Here is a 16,861-nt window from a genome sequence, read left to right on the forward strand (position 1 = left end):
GCATCTAAAACTGAGGCTTGGAAATCTGAGTTCAATCCCAGGCTTCACCCATTGGTCATCTCATATGTCTGCCTTGCAGACATCTCAACATGTGCTTGTGCTGTGTTTGGCATGTGGGAATCTCACTGTCTGCCTTGATCCTCTTGAAAACACCGTGATAAACTTATGCATAATGTACTTGTTATTTCAAACTTTAGAGTCATCATAATTGATGCTGCTTTTAAACTGCACTGTCCTCTCATGATAGGCAGACTTTAAGGTAAAAGAATGGACTTTCACCCATTCAAACTACGATTAATTTCTTAAAGCAAAATGGCTCATTTGTCCTGCACAGGTCAAAGTCACATACAAAACAATAACAATCTGCCTTTTGAGGTGTCTTGTATTTTTGACAGTTTTAGCCCTCAGCCTTTGATTAGATAAAGGCCTTAATATTGCATTACAGCAGAATTACCTACATTATGGCAGCTGCTTGTTGCAATTGTGTTGACATGAGTAGCTTCTCGTGTGAATGTATTCTGGTCTTTCTAATCTCTTTAGCATCAGCAGCAGGACATTTTATTTGCAATTGATTTTTAAATTTAGGAGTAATTGAAGTTTAAGCGCAGTTACCTTCTTACAACAAGGACAGGTTGATACTGTTTAAATCCTAATTATGCACTGATTAAAAGTGATTGCATTGCCAAAGTGAACAGGGGCTATAATTTGTTTCATTCTTAAAGGCTCAGCATAGAGAATTAATTATATTTCCAGGAAAACAGATCAACATAAAGAGGAAGCAATTAAGATTTCATTGCTGAATCATAAATTTCCTTGCAATCTTTGGATGGTAGACAAGGTAGACCTAACATTGAAAGCAGATCTTGATGACGGCAGGGAGAAGCCATTTCCTAGTTTTGGTATTTGATGGTATAAGCTTTGCTTGCAGTCAGTTATGATGAGTTTTGGTTAAATGCGTAAGGTAGAAATGGGTTTGCTTTCACTTGGGAGCATCCAGTTTTGCAGTGTTCTGTTGTTTGCTTTCCTTTCAAATTTAATAATGAAATGACAGCCTGCAAATTGTTCTCATATAATAAGTAGGATAAACAAAACCAGTCACACTTTTTGTATGAGAAGGAGTCATTTCATAAACACCATAAGAAATTAGAAAGCACAAGAGGGAAACCAGAGCAGAAAAATATGTTTCTACGTTAATGACAGTGAAAACCTGGGGTCTAAACAGGTTAGAGCTGGGAGTCCTGGATCTGAGTTTTGTGGCTGTCGCAAGCAATGTTTGAGTAAGGTCTGAATGATTCCAGATTTAGGGAAACACTTAATAGAGACCTGCATCTGCTCAGTGTTACTTTTATTACTTCTTCATATGCAGGATATGTCTGTACAGTGGGCTCTGCTGTTGTTTCTGATCTTTCAGTGATGGAATATTAGGATTCCCCAAGATGTGTACAGACAATTAATGCCACCCTCGTACTGGAATTTTGATGTTTATTTTAGTTTTGATTGCAGTTGGTTTTTTTTGTTCTTTTTTCTCTCTATCTGAAACAGTGTTTTTCTTATTACCTACCAGCCTGCTAACAGGACAAATCTCAGTTGCAGACAACAGAACTACAAAACTGAAGTTGCCACAGTGCTTATAGGATCATATGAGCCACTTGGTGCTGTACACACAAAGCAGCTAAAATAACCAGAAGCAAAGAAGTCGGTGAACAAGGGGTGATGCCATCTCTGAGACACAGAGTTATAACAGAGCAAGCTGATGTTATAAAGTGGCTGGAGAAACTGTGTACTTCCTTCAGCAGCAGAGGAGCATAAAGTGGTATGTGTAACTCTTGATTGCTTTGGCTTTCTCACTGTGCTTTCCTGCATGCTTTATTCAGACGCAATGGCAGTTGAATACCAAAGCAGCCCACCAAAGGTGCTGTTATTTTGAATTTCAGCAATCCTCCATCATTTTTGAGCAGAGTCTGCAAGCTGTGGAAGCAAACTGGTGGTGTGGTTGCTGTCTGAAGGAGTATCCTTTGGTACCTATTGATTCAACTGATTTCATTTTGTAGAATGGGTTGGAAAGGGCTGAGCTTTGTCTTGTGTCACAAGGATTGGGAATTAAATCATTCTGTTGCCTTGGGCTCTGATCCTGTTAACTCCGCAGCCTGCAGGCAAACATGGGCATGGTGCCTGGCACTGTGGTGATCTGTATTGTCATTCAGAAGATGAAACTGTGCGACATTCACTAGGAGCCAACTGAAAAATCACTGGAGGCACTTTGTAGCCTTTTCTTTTGATGAAGAAACAGATCTTACTGGAAGAGGAGAGAGTTGCCCTGTGCACCAGCTCAACTCTGCTTTTTCACACATCACTGCTTGCTTGCTAATGTTGGCCCCTGGCACGGGGCTCTCCAATTTTCATTGGACTCCTAAGAATCCTCCCAGTATTTCAGTGAGAGCATTTAGGATACTAAGATATTTGTGGTTTTCTTTGACATTTTCATCATTGTTGCTGATTTTTTCCAATCTGTGGAAAGAATTGTGACTAGGAAACCACTGTGGTACAGGAACTATGAATGAATTCTGCATTCTTCTTCATATGTCTTTATCAAACGATAGATACAGCCTGTCCACTCCATTCTTTCTCTTTTTCCTATTCTGTGATAGCAGATAAAGACACCAGTTAAAGCCAGTTGTGAATATTAGGGCTGTTTTCAGCTCAACTTCTTAGCAAAGCAAGGCTTACATGCTTACTCTGCATGCAATCTTAATGTCTTATGAACACTGCTAGCCAAACTCTCCAAACATACCAGAAGAGCTGAGTTACCAATATACTTTGTTCCTACATTTTCTCCCTCATTTCAGTCAAAAGGAGCAGCCCAAAAAGTCATCAGCAGCATTTTTTTGCTGTAAGTGGGAAAGGTAGAAAAACAGCAGGAGAGCTTTACATTTGCATAAGGAGACAATATAAAACCTCAGTTTAAATTGCTTAGTATCCATTCACTGAGAGACGCACATCCACAAGAAAGGAGTTGTGCAGCAACCGACGTTTTCTTATGTGAATACTTGTCAACTAGCAGACAAATCAAATAAGTCAGTTGGTTCTTTCCAGGCTTACACTTGTAACATTGAACTTAAATGCTCCCTATTTCTGAATTCTGGTCCTGAGTCTAGGTAATGATTTCTTTCTCAGTAGTGACTTGCTGTACTGGTTGAAACATAAACTACTTAAATGACTGTACTCCATGCTTATTTATTGTCTCTTGCAGAATAATTTTTTCCAAACCTTTCTTGAACTATAATGTTCATCTGGGGAGCTCTGAATGTAGTCCATCCTGGAGATGTCTGCTCCAGATATTACCAAAAAATTGAATTTTGCATAATTCTTTCCATACGTGCATGTTGATTTCTCAGTTAAATGATTTATGGACTCTTTCAGGATCAATTTCTGCCTTTGAGAAGATACAGAAAAAATAGCAGCTCTAATGCAAGAGGAGGATGTGAGGAAAATCAAAAAGCTTTGTGTTACCAGAGCACTAAAAAATATCTCAAAATGTTTTTCTTAAGAAAGCAGTTTCTGATGTTTTCAACTCAACTTTCTTCTACCTTGTTTATACAGGTGATCATCAGTTTTCTTCAATTTCTGGTGTGTCAGTCTCAGAGGATATTTACTGATCACATAATATTGAATTAGAATCATGAAAGTGTTAATGTGCAATATATGCAACAGAATGGTGGCTAAAAATCAACACTGGTGTTCAAGCCTTCAGAAAAAATAATGAAAATATTCTACTCCTGAGATTTAATGCAAAGTGAATGAAAAGAAACAGTGACAATACTTTTCCATGCTCTTAGAATTAAGAGGATTCTTACATTAATCAAAACCTTTCGCACATTCTTTTTTCCCATGCTGAAAATGGATCAAAGTTTGAAAATACAACTCAGAGATTATTATGTTTGCATGAGTATTTTACAGTCTATAAACAAGACCTTTATTAAGCAAGCAACTTCTGTATGGAAAAAGTTCAATTTCCCATAAAGAATTCACAGGAAGAGTTGTATGTTCAAAATGTACTTTCTATTTATTTCAACCCAGAAACTCATCTGACCAATTTCCTTTTCAGGAAGGAGGATAAGTGAAAGCATATGCTTGGTCATTCTATATTTTTTTAACTTCTTGAATTTCAGCAATAAGGAGATTTACTTGACTCAGCCTGAACTAGAGATGGATAAAGATTTTTGATACAGCTGTGAAACTTTCTGCTTCTTTCAGAGCTGAAGAAACACAGCAATAGAGCCATCTGCCACATCTGCTTCTGTTATGAAGAATCAAGTATACTAAGGAAGATGATCCATGGTCATGGTACATGTTAATATCACCTTCTGACAAAGCAGGATTTTCTTATGTTCAGTTACATACACTGACCTGGTATTGAGTGGAAGGATCAGTGCCCTTTCACAACCTTTTGAACTTGTTCAATAGCCTTTGCTTCTGTTTGGAGAACCTGTTTCTCGTTAAAAAGCTTGAGCAACCAAATCCATCCTCCTTGAGCATTGCAGCTCACACTCCATAGAATCACAGAACTCTTGTGGGCTTTCCAAAGTCTGCCTTCTTAAGCTGATGGTGGTCTCCCACTATTTCCTTGAAAATCCACACAACTGTGATGAGCCAGATACCTTAGACTTACAAGGACAGCTTTCATTAACAGCCTTGAAATGTGAACGCTCATTGCTGCTTTGAAATCAAGGCCAAAAAAGCATTTTATTTTTACTTGGCAGTATTAGAGAGCTCTCCACTAAGCCTGCCCAAAACTTTTGTGTTATTTGAGATGAAGTGAGAAGAGAAAGCTCCTTCTCTAGAAATTTTGTACTAGTAAGTCTTTTGTTCAGCTGAACCCAAAGGCAGAATTTGGATCAGACGTTGTAAAATCTCCATTATTTCCTATAGATTTTCCTATCACTGTTCAACCCAGCTGAGCAGATGGTAATATTCATGTATTGTTCTTCTTTGAACTATGAATACAACTGTCATTTGTCTTCTGTCAGTCTTATCTTCCTGTTTTTGGTGTTGTTTTTTTTGTTCATTTGTTTTTTTGTTTGTTTGTTTGTTTTCCTAAAATATTTGGTGATATGATCAAAAGGATGCTGAGGAACTGTTGTGTGTTACTACCCTGGGTAAACTGGCGTCCAAATCCTGCAGGTGAATTTCATATCTAATCAGATTCCTAATGCATGACATCAGCTGCATAGAATTCAAATCAATACAAAAGTTCTCTTGCAGGTTTGAGCTCTTTCTGAGAGATCAGCTATTTCATTTAGCTGCTGTGTGCTGATTGCTGGAAAATAGCTGGGATGGTCTGAATGACAGTCTTCATTTCTGGTTCGGTGAGTGCTGTGAAAATTCTCTGTATTTTAGAGTGTTATATAATAGAAACTCTTCTCAAAACTTTCAGTGGCAATCTAGATTGTCTTAAAAGCGTCTAATTCTCTGCCTTATGGGTGACAATAATGCAAGTGCTACAGTCTAAAAAAGCCAATGGATGTGCTGGTTTCTTGTTGCTTTTTGTTTTTTGTGGATAAGTGTGCTTTTAAGCAGCTGTGGTGAGTGGTTGACTTGTGAGCTGCCAGAAACTGGAAAATGAAATTATGCCTTCAAAGATGGCACCAAGTAGAATAATTCAGCTGGAAGGGTCTATCAAAAATAATCTAGTCTAGCTGCCTAATCTTTGCAGGATTAGCAGAAAGTTGATGTGTATTAATAAATACATTGTCTGAATACCTCATTAACACTGGGATGATATGAGTTAACATTCAGTTGTTAAATCTTGTATGTGCTTGCAGTATGCGATCGGTTGAGAGGCCTTAGGTTGCACTTGGGGGTTCTGGTTGAATATTGGGAAGAGTTTCTTCTCAGAAAGAGTGGTGAGGCGGGCTGCATGGGGAGGTGGTGGAGTCACTGACTGTGATGTTCATGATCTGTGCAGATGTGATTAGTGGGCACGATGGGGGTGAGTGGTGGTTGGTCTAGATGATTCTAGTGATTTTTGTCCAGCTTTAATGTTTCTATGATGATTTTTCCAGCCCTAAAATCTTGTAGTTATAACCTTGGCAAGTTGTTAGGGATTTTCTTATTTTATTTTCTCATCTTTTTAGGCAATTCAAGAAGCAAAACTATTTCACTGACTTAAAAAAAGACCTAGTAGTACAAATCTCATAGGAAATGTTATTTTTAGACTAGTTTTGTTACTAAATCCATAAAAAGAAACTCAAATATTTTGATTAATCAGCCTTTAAATTAATGTAGAAGTATAAACACAACTTTGTTTCAAATCACTTATGAAGAACTGCTAAGTTCAGAAGTAACAGCGTTGCTGCTCTTCATGCTTAACTCCTGGCATTCCTGTTTGAAATGAAAGCTTGTTTGAAGTAAACAGGCAAAAATTCCTCTAACACATTTGTTTATGATGTTTACAGGGGAAGTTTGAGCAATGAGCTTATGAAATGAAGTTACTTTTTAGGTAAGAGCATCACAGAATATAACATCCTCTATTATAGTCTTTGTCTCTTTGTGAAACTTCAACCTCTCCTTGGCTTGCTTTGATGGCACAGCAGCCTATTTATGGTCAAACTGAGAAGCTGAACAAAGGTTATTCTTCAGTCATTTAAATGACTTTACTGATTAAGTTTGACTTTTCATGTGCAGTCTGTTTTCAAAAGAAGAAAAATAAAGGCCTTTAATCTGCTTGAAAATGTCAAGGAAATCAGACCCTGTAGTACAATGCAAACTCCTCTATTCATGTTTATCAACAGTTTCTAGATCAAGTTGGTGTACATCTTTAACTAGTTCTGCATCTGGTATCTTTTTGATACATGAAGTGAGCTGACTCTAGAAATCAATGGAGAAATACCTTACCCACCAAAAATCACAATTACAAGTAGTAAGGCTAGTGCCTTTGCTAGCAATTTTCATGACTGGCTTGGTGATTAATTTTTTAGGAATGCTTTTCTACTATTTTGAGCTTTTCCTCCCCATGGGGAATTCTGAGCTGGTTGACCTAGTTGAATCCTGAAGACCTTTTGCACAGCTAAAGAGTCAGAATGGAGCCAGTCAATTGACACAGAAGGTCAAAAGATGCTATTACATATGGAATTGATGTACTGGAGTCTTTTGTAAGAAAATATCATTTAACAACTTAACCCAAGATGGAATTTCTCACTGAAACAGAAGTTGTGTCATAGAAAGTAAATAACCTCAGAATTGCAGTACTTGCTTAAAAAATCACGTTACAAGCCCATGACTCAGACCAAAAATATGAACTTGTGTTTTCTGAAACCTGGAAAAGTATTGTATTTAGAGCTAAGTTATCAACATTGAGTTTAGTTTGTCACTTCTCATTAAAATACTCAATTCATAAATCAAGCAATAAACTCAAGAATACAGCCTTACCATTATAGTTCTAGTTCTTAATAATCAGTCTGTACATTGATTCAAACCAATCCTTTTTAGAAGTATCTCAGAATTTCTTTGTTACAGAAGTTGCTTATCTGTATGGATGCATCCTCCTGAAAGAAACTTTAGGATATTTCTTTATTTGGCTTGAAGTTGTTTTGTTTTTTTTTTTTTTTTTTTAAAAAAAAAAAAAGCTGTTGCTGCTGGTTTTTTTTCAGCATAGCCATGATAAGTCCAATTTGTGTGCTGATAATTCAGGATCTTTCCTAGATATAGAAAGCTTTCATGATATTTCAACTCCTACCCACTGAATACCAAAAGCTAGAGAGGAAATCTCTTTTTCTCTGAAAGACTGTGAAGCACTAGTGCAAGTGTTTTTCTGTTGCAGTAGCTTTTAATCCCTTGTCTGAAAACACTACTTTTGTACTAAAAGCTTAGCTCTTTAAAGGATGTATTTGTAGCAGTGAAGGGGAGGTGAAAAGAGGCAGAAATGAGGATCTAGGATCAAGAATTCCATCAATATGAAGCTGAACTGGATGGCTTCCTAGCAGCTTTTCTCAATAACAGCTTCATGCTTCAGAATAGATAGAAATTAAATTAAAAACCCAGCGCAGTCTTGCTCTGTGTTTATTATTGGTAATCTTTGACTTCTTTTTGAAGCCTTATGATCATACAATCTTCTAGGGGGAAAATAATTCAGGCTGTGTTTGTGTGTTGCAGATTTCTTTTTCTAGTTAGAATACTAGAGAAAAATAGAAGAAATAGCAGATGATGTTTTCCAGATAGGGGAAAAATAGGACAGTAAGACTAAGTTTCTTGCTGGAGAAGAAACTGTCCTGTGCCAGGGCAATGAGAAGAGAGCTGCTCTTTAGAGCCAGAAAAGCTTACTGATTGCAAGCCTTCCTTTTCTCCTGTGTTGAGAGTGGATGTATTTAGCAAACATAGGCCCAGAACCCTCTTCTTCTTATAAACACCTCTCAGTGTGAGCAGGATGTTCCTTCCTTACCTGCTCTTGTATCTCCTATTGCAGGGCTGTTTCATGCTCAAGAGGTGAATAGATCTTAAATTTCTGAAAGGTTTCTCTTAAACAGAATTATGTAGATACCTCAAATATAAATGCTGCCCAAGCATTCTCTGATCTTCTGATGATGGTTTGACTATTTCTGACTATGGTTTGACTGTTTCAGTAGGGCTCCCTCCTCTTCTTTTCCCCCGCTCTTGCTCTACTTCCTGCCCACTTCTTCTTGAACAACTCACTCATCAATTTCTGTGTTCCTTTGCTGCCTTTCTTCAGTGCTACGAAGTAAATCAGCCATCCCTGTGATCCTACATTCTCTTTTGTTGCGTCTGCATTCACAAATTGTACCATATCTTACTTAAGTCATTGTAGTCTAGAATAAAGCAACTCATTTTATTTTTGAAATTTTCTGTGAAATATAGAAATAACTTCTTTCTTTCTGCATTTAATGCTACATTTTTGTGGGAAGTTGTTCAGTTCACATTGCCTAAGAAATGAGAATATATTGATTATGATAAAATGAGGAAATTCTCTATTTTTTTTCTTCAAGTACTCACTGATTTTTATTTCTTTTCCTCTGGAGCAAAGGGCAGAAGTCTGCATTTCAGCACAAAGGGAATTTCAATGAAACCTGCTCCAAGCAATTCTTTGGTTATTACTTTTTAATACTTACCCGTTAGCATACTTCCCTCTCTACTTTGACATTTAGCTTTAATCTGCGTATAGATATAAACATCATTTCTGTGCTCAGACTTGAGTCTGCCCCAGTGCCCTTGAAATGACAGGCAGAGGTGAAGTGCATGAGAGGAACATGGCAACAGTATTACTGTGTAACTGAAGAACAGATGTTAAAAAAGAACAAAATCACAATTATTTTATTTTCCATCTAAAGTACTAAGATTCAATCCCAAATTCCCCACATATGAGCCCAAGAGAATAAAAACCAGAAATAAATTCAATTGATACAACTTTTCCTTGTAATTACATGGGTAGAGATCTACGTAGCAAGCTCTAAATGTCAAGAGTCCATTTGGCTTCTCATTCCCAGGAGAGCTGTGCTGAACACAGGATTTATTTGAATTTTATTCTGAGTTAACTTGCTCTGGGAGGCAAAATCAAAAAAATTGGAGTAGAATTGAACTCAAGAACTCCTCTAATGAAATTCTCCTTGTTGTCAGACAGAATTAGCTGTTTTGGTAGCATTACTCTTTGATGCCCATCTAGCTTGCCCACAAAGATTTGAAGACTGGCAGCTTCACTACAGGCTCTGAAAAAGGATAGCATGCTTCTTTGTTGCAATCTATTGAATACGTGGGAATCATCATTATGTTCCTTAAGCCTTAAAGAGACCTTCACTTTCATCCACCTACTCTGCATATGTAAATCCCTGGAATATGGGTAGCTATAAGTATCACTTCTAAATGCTCTTCTGTAGATTTTTTTTCCAGCCTTAAGGATTCTAAGATCATCTAGTCCAACTGTCAACCCACGCCCACTGACCACGTCCCTTAGTGCCACATCTCCATATTCCCTGAACGTGTTGGGGACAGGGACACCCCCATCTCCCTGGACAGCCTGTGACAGTGCCCCTCCACTCTCCTTCAGAGGAGAAATTCTTCCTAATATCCCAGCTGAACTTCTCTGGAACAACTTAATGCCATTATCTCTTGTCATCAAAATGGAAACATTCTGCAGGAGCAAAGCAGGATCTGGACTTCAGAAGTCTACTGGAAAGTGGGAATAAAGATTACTGTTATCTAATATCTGCTACTTGAGGGGAAAAAAATCGGTGTTCTAATTTAAAAATGACCTCTCACTTTAAATAGCAGGTAATACAATGTAAGATAAACTGAGCTTTTGTAAGTTTATGGATTAATGCATTCTGAAATTATTAAATCTCATCTAAAAACTATGTTTAGAAATTTTACAATTATGAGGATATTTCACTTCTGGAGGGGAAAAAAGTCTTTAAATCACTCCAATATCTTATTCAATACAAAACCTGCTCTCAAGTTACAAAGTCTTCTAACAGATGTGCTCTATAACTCATGAAACAGTTTGGTGAATTTGCATCTGGTGGGAAACAGTTATGAAGGAGAAGGGTCTTACCATTTCATTGTTAGATCTGTTGACATTGTTTAAAATGAGCCTCCAGTACTATGCTTCTGTGAAGGAGAGTATTTAGGACTACCCCCAAAGTTTTACCATCTGGTCACACAGTGGAGTACCCTGTAGAAAAAAGACATTCCCTGAATCTCCTATAGGCAGAAGCAGGATGAGTTATCTTTGCTTTGACCGTGAATGTGACTTACTTAAGGGCCAACTCAGATTCTGCTTGTATGAAGTGTTTAAAATATGCAAATTCCACAGTTCCTGAAAGGATTTCAAAATCCTAAAGACAGAGGAAGAGGGTGCAGTCACTGTGGTCTGGACAGCTTCTTTAGTAGCTGTAGCCACCCACATTAGTTGTTAATTTTCTGCCAGGCATTCCAAAGCATCCCAACTGAAATCAGAAGTTCCAGGCTTCAGTACAGTCATTCCTAAGCAAAAACATAACATGTCATGAAAATCAATTGGGCTGTTTGATCACACCAGTCACTTTTGCTCTGACTTAATGAACTTGACTCAGCCTCTCAGCACAGATGTAGGAAACAGCTTAAGGCAGAGAAGATTTAGATTTTCTTCCTAGGACTTGGTAGTGGAACTCCTGTAGCTTGCAAATTTTCCTGTTAACTACATTGCTTTTCCCTGTATGTGATCCAGTCCCTTTAGCACCACCTGCATATCCTTGGCTGGAAGCACACAACAGGTTCTACCACCTGCTGTCCAACTTCTTAAATGCTGATATTTAAGCAAACTTGAAGGAGTTGGATGTTTTATTTAGTGCTCTGTAATTTCATATACCATTTTATCCTCATTATTATGCTTTATGCTCCTCTGTCATGAAGTTTGATCTGTAATCCTCACTGAAAGTCTTCATTGTTGAAACCTTAGAGATTTTCTGGAAGGTGTCATTACTTTGGTGCTAATCCTTGCATATGTAATGCTCTCTACTTGGATTCATCTGTTCCTTCTTTCTTCTTGTTGTCTTTTAGGCAGAAAAAAAAATTGCTAGGTCCAAGGGAATACTGTAGAGAGGAAAAAGATATCACATTTCCAAACAGTGTTCAGAATAGTGTCAAAATACTTTTCTTCAATCTCATTTGCTTTGTCCCATGCAATAGGATGTTGTTACAGGTGGACAGTAATTGTGGTACTCCATATATACACTTAATGTAGAAAACCAAGCTGTTAGCTCTTCTAAAGAACAAAAAAGTAAGAGAGCCTTTGGCAGAACTGATACTAAAGGTCACAGCTTAAGTGTAAAAACATCAGATGAGTCCTGTTGTGTAGCTGAACCAGTCTGCCTAATAATCAAGTGGCCCTGAAACCCTACTGCCCTACTAGGTTTTGTTTTGTGTTTTTGTTTTTTTTGAACAGTTCCATCCTATAGTAATCAAATATATGCTGCCTGAGGAAAGAGAAATGATGTATTGTTCGACTGATAAATGCTTTTGTCATATTTAATTGGGTTTATTCATTAAGCCCTTTCCACTTTCCCTGCAGAGGTTAATCAGTGCACACACACATAAGGACCTAGAAGGTGATCTCAGCAGAAAATGTGAAATGTCTTTGAATTACAGCATTTCAGGAGCCCTCTGATTTATCATCTACATTCTCTTCACAGTGCTTGAAGGACTTTGCTTTAAAATTATGTTAAAACAAAAGCAGCCAGAGAGCTGTCTTATTCAAAATGTATAATTAAGACTCTGCTTTGTTTTTTATTGTTGCATTTTTCCTCTTCATGCTTTAATATTTCAAATTCTGTTTCTTTCTTGAAGAGTGTTTCCTGCAATTCAAGGCAGTTTCTGCTGCACCACACTGCACATCATGTTGAAAACATTTCCCTCCTGCCCAGTGTCCCAGAATGGGAAGATGTTTGAGGATTTCAAAGCTGAAGTTTTCTTTTCATTTTCAGTATATTTCAATTCTATACCATAGAACTGTATAATGTCACTTATATCTGGAGTACAGATATTAGTTCAGGTCCCCATGATGATATCTTGATTCTGAGTCCCTTCAGTTATTATTATTATTATTATTATTATTTTAGAGCAACAAACGGACATCTATCAGTATTTCTGTTAGAGTGTGACTGGGTGATGGGAAACTTCTGTCACCATGTGGCCTTCCTCCCCAAACTTGACAAAATCCAGACTCAAAAGTCCTGCATAGCTGTTTTTACTTTATGTAAACAATTTAATGTGCAATTTTTCTTTAAGTGAGGTCATAACATATGCTATGATAGCAGCAATACTGTAGGTGCTGAGAAGAGGGAACGGAGATAGACACATTCACAACTGTGATGAATGTCATAGCCAACAGTGTGAGCTGTCAATCCAGTGTTCTGTGGCTGCACTTTCATGTCAAATGCTGGCATATCTTCACTTACATCGTCTTCTGACCAGATGTTTGGGTGCCTGTGGCCATGTTACTATACTGGTATGCCTGGGCTATTAACTCCTAAGCCTCTGAGTTTCAGATTGATGTGGTAGCTGAGTTTCAGCACTGGCAGAGATGTGGATCGTGGCATGTTATTTACAGGCACACAAGGCAGGTCTGGAGTGGCAGGCTGTCTGTTAGACATTTTCCCTTTGCCCCTGCTTCTTAGAAGGTCTCAGAACTTGATAGCACCAACAGAACCTCTTCTCCAGGCATCCCAGTGCTTTCTCACAATATGCTTCTGTCCACAATTCATTGGACACAATACCATTAATCACTCAAGTTGATAAGCAGAGACAAAATTTGTTGTCTGCTTTGCGCTGTTTGAGGCCCTTTCCTGAGAAGGTGACATCTAAAAATATGTCCTCCCTAAGCACATATGCCATCTTTGATTGCACCAACTCAGTTATCCTGGCTGCTGCTGTGACTTACAGATCACTACCCTTGATGTTGTCTGATGTATTCAGATGCTGTTCACATTTGATTAGTATAAAGTTTTATAAATATAAAGTTTTCAAAGTAGCATCAAAATATCAAACATCCCACTGTTGAGCACTGGTGACCTCACTTCTGCCTTGTACATAGAACTTTATGTTCTGGTCTTCGGCCACTTCGGAGCTGCAGTGCATTGATTACTTCTATAATTCATTTTTCCTATGAATGAGATATCACTGCTTTACTGCCAAAGGAATTGAGTGAGATTCCTGGAGCTGTTGCTTGAGAGATCTTTAAGATTTGAACTCTCCTAACCAACAGATAATTAACTTCTTGTGCTGGTTTTCAAGAAACTCTGGCAGTAAAATATAGCTTTTGCTTTTTGATATTAAACATCTCCTCCGCAGTTTCATAGTGAAAGAGTAATATGTTATCTGAAATGGGAGGCTACAATACATTCTGAACATCCTCTCAAAGATCAAGATGGTAACATCCTGCAGTGATTTTGTAGCAAGTACTCATGGTTCAATCTTTTGATAACGCACGGTTAAGAAGATGAAGCTTTTCTATTTTTGTTCTCATAATCATTTTGCCAGGCACAGCTGTTTGTTTGGTATGTGACAGATTTTCCAGAATGTTTTCTGCTGTATTTCAGTGAGAATGACCCACGCACCTTGACACAAGTGCTGATAAACTCAACCTCAAAAGCACAGCTAATTTTCAGTTCAAGAAACTGATCTTGCTCCATCTGTTCTGTAGTTAAGTAGTGCTCCAGAGTTTCTCAGAAGGCTGAGTGGACAGTAGCACTGCAGCTTGGTGGCTCTCTGGTGTGGATGTTCTGCAGACCTGCCTGCACCTAGGTTGGAGCTCATACAAAGAATGCTGTGTGCTCTATAACAAAATCTCTCTAAATCCTATATTCTACCTGAATCAAACTATTCAAAAATATCTCTCAATTATTTATTTTGATAGTAACTGATCTAATTCTCTAAGTGAAAAACAAAGGAGTAATATCTTCTCAGTCCTTTGAGATGGTTCTGTCCTTCAAAATACTCTTTCTTCCTTGAGTATTTTTGCCAATCAACATCTCAACACAAAATTTTGGGTTTTCTTAGAAGTGGGAGTTCTGTACTGACTTGCAAAGCTGTAGATTTAACACTGTCATTCAGAATTCAAGCTCTGGGGTATTTACCATCATTCTTGAAGGGATGAGCTCTCTTTCTGGGGACAGAAAGGAATGACTTTTCCTTCTGAGATGTTTCATTTAATAACTGAGTAATCTACTGGTTAAGTGTGTTTTGTTTTGTTTTGTTTTGTTTTTTTCCTTGAAAGAAAAGCAGTTTCTGAAGGCAATGTAAAAGTCTAAATAGGCGCATTTTGCCACAAACTTCCTGTGTCAGTTTCTGAGTCAGGTAATCTCCCACATACCTGTATGTCCATATGTAAAAAATGAAGGTGGGAATGATGCTTCTGCTCAGCTGACACAATCTCCTTTCAGGAGAAGTTTAATCCAGCCACAAGTCAGAGATTAGTCGCTAACCTTTCTCCATCAATTAGTTGCAGTCAGTCCTGAGTACAATTTGTTAAAGCCAAACATGTGTGACTGATTACACTGGGCTGCATGAAGTCTGTCTTGGCAGCTACCAGATTGGCCCCCTCAACAGGTATAAAAGCAGTGGACCCCTTCCCAGTCCAGAATGGTCTGGCACAGTTAATGTGTTTAGTACTGACCTGGAACAGAAGTTTCTTGAACCTACTGGTCAGAAGTAGCTCAGTTTCCACCTTTCTCTTGCCTGTGTCCTGCAAATGACTGCAAATGGCCAGCAGCCAGATATTTCTTTACTCTGTTGCAGGTTTCGGGTCAGCATTTGCTGTAGTCAAATAAAATATCCCTCCTTTCACTTCTATGAATGTTGGATCAGACTTAGAAGAAGTGACATTTTTAAAAACAGCAGAGAAATGAAGTCCCTGAGCTAATTAGATATGCTGGCATGTGTATTGCTCCTTCCATCTGCCAGGCTTCAGGGAGCTGTATGGCTAGGAACAATAATTCTTCATGTTCTCATGGCAGATACCATATGGTTTCATTTCCTCTGGCCATGACTCCTAATAGTGTTGGACTTCAAATTTCAGCATGCTGTAACATTATTGTTATATCTGATTTCACGTTAACCATATTTTACCTGTCATTCTTTTCATGTTGAAAAGTGGGCTGATTTAATCTGCCTTTTCATTTCAAAGCAGTTGGCCAAAAGGTTACAAATCCAGCAAGCAAACAAGTTTTCTGGCAAAAGAGATATGGGGAATATCATCATTACATAAACTATGTCATTAGAAAAAGACCCCAACTCCCTCAGGGAGTTGATTCTTCTCTTCCTTCTTTCTTCAGATGTTCCAGTTATGGAACACTGGCTTTGTTTTCTTGGATTAAGTTTGCCCAATGTGTGCTTCAAAGGATAATCCATAGAAATTATCAAAATATGCACATTTCAGAAGATAACAGCGAAATCTTAACACGGGCATTCATGCAAAGTTTAGTCAGAGGTTTTGTACTCAGGATCTCTTTTCAACCTCTTTCTTTCAGGGAGGTTCTAACAGGAACAGTTCTGTAGACAACAATCTGAGAAACTTATTGTTGTATCAAAGATAGTTAAATCAAGCATTGGTTAAGTTACTCTTAAAGAAATGAACCCAGAAGCTAGTTCTAATAAATTAGATTCTAAAAGCCATTAAAAGCTTTTGTGTTTTTTTGTTGTTGTTGTTGTTATTTGTTTGGTTTTTTTGTTTTTGTCTTTGTTTTTTGGCTCATAACGAACAAAGGCAAGCATCATCTTGGAGAAATTCTGCCCTAAAAGTGGATTGACTCTGAATGAGTCACCTGAGACTATAACAAACTGTCCAATTTGCTCCAAGCTGTATTGCTCCTGCACACTGCCAGGTGCCTTTAACTCCAAGCCTCAGTTTCCTCATTAAGCTTTGGCTGAGTAATTGGAGACTGGTGAGGGAGGACAACTGGAACAAATCTAGATCTAGAAATCCAAAGCTGTGTGTTTTTCTGCTTAACTCTGGCAACCTTGCTAGCATTTCCCTGCTTGCTTTTCTGATACTGATCAACCAGGATGTGGATCCATAAAGTCATTCGCCTTTGGGTGAGACATTTCAGGCAGCAATAAAGAGTGAAAGAAAGCAGTAACAGGGCAACATGAACCCCTAAAAGACTTGCAGCTTCCTAGAAATGTGATCACAACCCCACTCCAACATCTGGTATTTTGATAGGAAAGAATTTTGTTAAAGTTGCAGTTGGGAAAGGGGAAGGAGAGGCTGGCAAAGGGTAGAGGCTGGCATAGAGTGTGCTTGAGGAAGGCAGAATAGGGTGCTTGGGATGGACACCATGGTCTCTCAGGTGGGCTTTCTGTGGAAGGTTGCTTAAAGAAA

The 16,861-nt window shown here is 38.1% G+C and overlaps 1 long non-coding RNA gene across 1 annotated transcript in view; it reads left to right on the plus strand.

Moving 5' to 3' along the window:
- Positions 1 to 2,494: 2,494 nt before the first annotated feature.
- Positions 2,495 to 16,861, plus strand: part of LOC128078025 (uncharacterized) — a 53,294-nt gene continuing 38,927 nt past the window's right edge. Inside the window, exons 1-2 of the long non-coding RNA XR_008205272.1 lie at positions 2,495 to 5,181; positions 5,263 to 5,366. This is a non-coding gene — a long non-coding RNA (uncharacterized LOC128078025). The remainder of the gene's footprint in view (positions 5,182 to 5,262; positions 5,367 to 16,861) is intronic.

Source organism: Tympanuchus pallidicinctus, unplaced genomic scaffold, assembly GCF_026119805.1.
Source record: "Tympanuchus pallidicinctus isolate F22 unplaced genomic scaffold, pur_lepc_1.0 scaffold16, whole genome shotgun sequence".
NCBI lineage: Eukaryota > Metazoa > Chordata > Aves > Galliformes > Phasianidae > Tympanuchus > Tympanuchus pallidicinctus.